The sequence below is a fragment of the Oryctolagus cuniculus genome, chromosome 12, assembly GCF_964237555.1.
Source record: "Oryctolagus cuniculus chromosome 12, mOryCun1.1, whole genome shotgun sequence".
Classification (NCBI taxonomy): domain Eukaryota; kingdom Metazoa; phylum Chordata; class Mammalia; order Lagomorpha; family Leporidae; genus Oryctolagus; species Oryctolagus cuniculus.
In genome coordinates this window covers 118,705,768-118,710,112 of record NC_091443.1, presented here as the reverse complement: position 1 = coordinate 118,710,112, position 4,345 = coordinate 118,705,768, and the positions used below count along the sequence as shown (strand labels likewise).

The following is a 4,345-nucleotide window of genomic DNA, read 5'->3' as shown; positions in this document are numbered from 1 at the left end:
TTTTACTCAAAAAAAAATCTCAGGATTTATCTTAACATTATAGACTCAACACAATCTCAATCCCCTTCCCAGCAAGCAATCTGATTATTTTTAAAAGTAACATGTTGATATCAACTCATAGGAGAATAACTCTGAAAAAAATAATAAAATCAGAGAAATGACTACAAGAATTATAAATTTATACTAAAGTGTGATGATGTCATACAGAAGGTCAGAAGAATGGACACAAAAGAAGATCTATAAAAGTTCGAAACACAAACGGTGAACAGGTTTTCTACAGAGTCACAATTGCAATGCAGGGGAGAAAGTATAGTCTTTTCAATATGGTGCTGGCGCAATATAATTTCCAAAAGAAATTTCCACTAACAAAAATGTAAAAAATTCACGACATATCTAACTGCAGTATGAAAACTATAATTCTTGAAGGAAAAAAATCATAGAATAAAACTTTTGTGACTTTAAATTAGGCTTGGCCGGTGCCGCGGCTCAATAGGCTAATCTTCTGCCTTGCAGCGCCGGCACACCGGGTTCTAGTCCCGGTTGGGGTGCCAGATTCTGTCCCGGTTGCCCCTCTTCCAGGCCAGCTCTCTGCTGTAGCCCAGGAGTGCAGTGGAGGATGACCCAAGTGCTTGGGCCTTGCACCCCATGGGAGACCAGGAGAAGCACCTGACTCCTGGCTTTGGATCAGCGTGATGCGCTGGCCACAGCGCGCCAGCTGCAGCAGCCATTGGAGGGTAAACCAATGGCAAAAGGAAGACCTTTCTCTCTGTCTCTCTCACTGTCCACTCTCTCTGCCAAAAATAAAATAAAATTAGGCAAAGATTTCCTAGATATGACAAAAAATAAAATGTATAATTGCATAAAGGGATAAATTATATTAATCAATATTTAAATGTTCTCTTCAGAGATAAAGTTTGGGCAATGGCGATTCAGGAGGCCTTGTTCTGGGCTGACCGGAGGCTATGGTCCTCCCCACAATTGACTGAATCTGAATGGCTGGCTCTAGGGCCCCAAGATGTGGATGGGGTCCAAGATGCCCACCAGCACCATTCAGGTGAGCTTCGTGTGCTAGCGCTGCAGCCAGCCTCTTAAGCTGGACACGAGCTTCAAGATCCTGGACCAGGTTGCCATCCAGGAACTCACAGCTCCATTACTTGCCACAGCCCAGGTCAAACCAGGAGATACCCAAGAGGAAGAAGCTAACTCAGGAGAGGAAGCATTTATTGAAACTCACCAGGATGGTGTCTAGCAGATTCATCCCCCCAGCCATTATGATGGCTACAGAAAGTGCCAAGAGCTTCACTCTGATGGGAAGGCAACCGATGGCGGCACCAAGGAGAACCTCAGCCCAAGACTGGAGGTCACTGGGGACCTTTTTGACATCATTTCAGGCCAGACAGGTGTGGATCACTCACTTTGTGTGGAATGCACAGATTCTCAGACCAGCTGGACACTCAGCTTCATGTCACTGACAGTGAGTGTCAGAACTAATGTTGTTTGGAGATCTTAGAGCAGATGAATGAGGATGACAGGGAACAGTTGCAGAAGGGGATAAGGGAGCTAGCCTTGGAGGAGGAAAGGCTAATCCAGGAACTGGAAGATGTGGAACAAACCACAAAATAGTGGCAGAAAATCTGGAGAAGGTCTAGGCTGAGGCTGAGAGACTGGATCAGGAGGAAGTTGAGTATCAGACAAAATACAATGAATGTAAATAATAACAGGGGGCAGTGCTGTGGCACAGAAGGTTAATGCTCTGGTCTGAAGCACAGGAATCCCATATGGGCACTGGATTGAGACCTGGCTGCTCTACTTCTAATCTAGCTCTCTTCTAGGGCCTGGGAGGGCAGTAGAAGATGGCCCAAGTCCTTGGGCCCCTGCACCCACATGGGAGACCTGGAAGAAGTTCCTGGCTCCTGGCTTTGGATTGGCTCAGCTCTGGGTGTTGCAGCCAATTGGGGAGTAAACCAATGGATGGAAGACCTCTCTCTCTCTCTCTCCCTCTCTCTCTCTCTCTCTCTCTCTCTCCCTCTCCTTCTCTTTCTATGTAACTCTGATTTTCAAATAAATAAACATTTTAAAAAATGACAGCAGCTGGAGCTGGATAAAGAGCTGAAAAGTGTAGAAAACCAGATGTCTTATGCCCAGATGCAGCTGGACAAGCTGAAGACCAATGTCTTCAACACAACCTTCCATATCTGGCACACTAGACTCTTCGGCACAATCCATAACTGCAAGCTGTGCTGCCTGTCCAGTGTTCCTGTGGAATGGAATGAGATTAATGCTGCTTTGGGCCAGATGGTATTGCTGCTTCATGCCCTGGACAATAAGATGGGTCTGAAATTTCAGAGGTATTGACTGGTACCCTATGGAAATTATTCATATCTGGATTCTCTGACAGACAAATCTAAGGAGCTGCCATTATACTGTTCTGGGGGGTTGTGGTTTTTCTGTGACAAAAAGTTTAACCATGCAATGGTGGCTTTCCTGAACTGCATGGGGAGTTTAAAGAAGAGGTTGAAAAGGGCGAGACATATTTTTGTCTTCCATACAGGAAGAATGTGGAGAAAGGCAAGACTGAAGACACAAGAGGCAGTGGTGGCTCCTATTCTATCAAAACCCAGTTCAATTCTGAGGAACAGTGGACAAAAGCTCTCAAGTTCATGCTGATGAATCTCAACTGGGGTCTTGCTTTGGGTATCCTTAAAATTTTATAGCAAATGACTTTTTCCTTAGGGATGCTGTCTCAAATTTGCTTCAAATTTTTTTTGCAGAAAGTTTAAATTTGGGTAATATTAAACAGCATATGTCTACAATACCAAAAAAGACAAAAAGCCACAAAAGCCACTTTATTTTAAAGTATCATGACAGTCTCCAGAGCTACCACATGCCATGGACAGCCACTGACCCTTGCCAAAGTTTTAACTCTTATCCCTTGCCTGCCTTTTCCTCTTTCCCCTGAAAACAACTTAGTTGAACTGAGATCGACATGTTCTCACTGGACTTCAGCTCTCTCCACTTCCTGCACTTAAAATATGAAATAGAAACTTTTGTCTGCACTGAGAGAGATGTTTGAGGTACAGTTGGAATATATGAAGAACTCTTAGAGTGCAACACAAAAGGTACCTATAGCACAACCCCTAGTTCTGAAATAGTAAAGCATTTTAGAAATAGCTCATCACAGAAGATGGAAGAGAGGACTGTGGGGGCACAATGGGATGAATCACCTCCTATAATACTGGCATTCCATATGAACACCAATTTGAGTTCTGGCCACTCTTCTTCCAAACCAGCTCTGTTGGGGTACCTGGGAAAGCAACAGTGGATTCCCCACGTGCTTTGGCCCCTGGCACATATGTGGGAAACTACGTGGAGTTGCTGTCTCCAGACTTTGGCCTGGCCCAGCCCAGGCCTTGGGGCCATTTGGGGAGTGGACCAATGCATGGAAGACACTCTCTCTCCCTCTTTCTTTAAAATAAAACAAGGATTTAGAAAATAGAGAAAGGAAAGGATGATGTGAAGGAAGCAGAGATTGATGGAGATTCTATTTAATGCTTCATACCCAAAATGGCCACGAAATCTGGATCTAGGCCAGGACAAAATCAGGAGTCTGGAAAATCATCATGGTCTCCTACATGGGAGGCAGGTTCCTAAGTACTTGGGATATCTTCTGTGTACTTCCTAGGCACATGGACATGAAGCTGAATCAGAATCATTCTGATGAAAGATGCCAGTGTCACAAGTATTGGCTTGACATACTGCATTACAACAGCGGCCCCAAAATCTGCATATCTTAGAGGAAGGCCACTGAAAATCCTCCAAGGCTGTTTCACATGACTGGGACATGCATCATTGCCATCTGTAGGATTTTTGTGCTTTTTTCCAGTAACATAAATAACCCTGTTTCAAAAATATAATTAAATATTTACTATATGTTTAAGTTTACAGAAGTAGAAATTTTCTATTTTCATGTGAGTAAAACCACAAGTTCTTCCAAAAGAACTGATTTCTTTTCATAACTATCTTATTTCCCAGCTAATATTTTTAATCATTTTCTCAAAGTAAATATCTTCACACAAATGAGGTTATCTAGTATTGCACTTTATAACTGATGGTATTTTTTTAATTTCGTAATGTAAAACCTGTGCTGTAATCATGTATATTTTTCAGCATAGTAATACTTTTTTGTTTTTTAACTTTTATTTAATGAATATACATTTCCAAAGTACAGCTTATGGATTACAATGGCTTTCCCCCCACCCATAACTTCCCTCCCACCCACAACCCTCCCCTCTCCTGTTCCCTCTCCCCTTCCATTCACATCAAGATTCATTTTCAATTATCTTTA

At 42.9% G+C, this 4,345-nt stretch overlaps 1 pseudogene; it reads left to right on the top strand.

Annotated features, from left to right (window-relative positions):
- Window positions 1-765: 765 nt before the first annotated feature.
- On the top strand, window positions 766-2,721 carry LOC138844839 (beclin-1-like; annotated as a pseudogene).
- The last annotated feature ends 1,624 nt before the right edge of the window (window positions 2,722-4,345 follow it).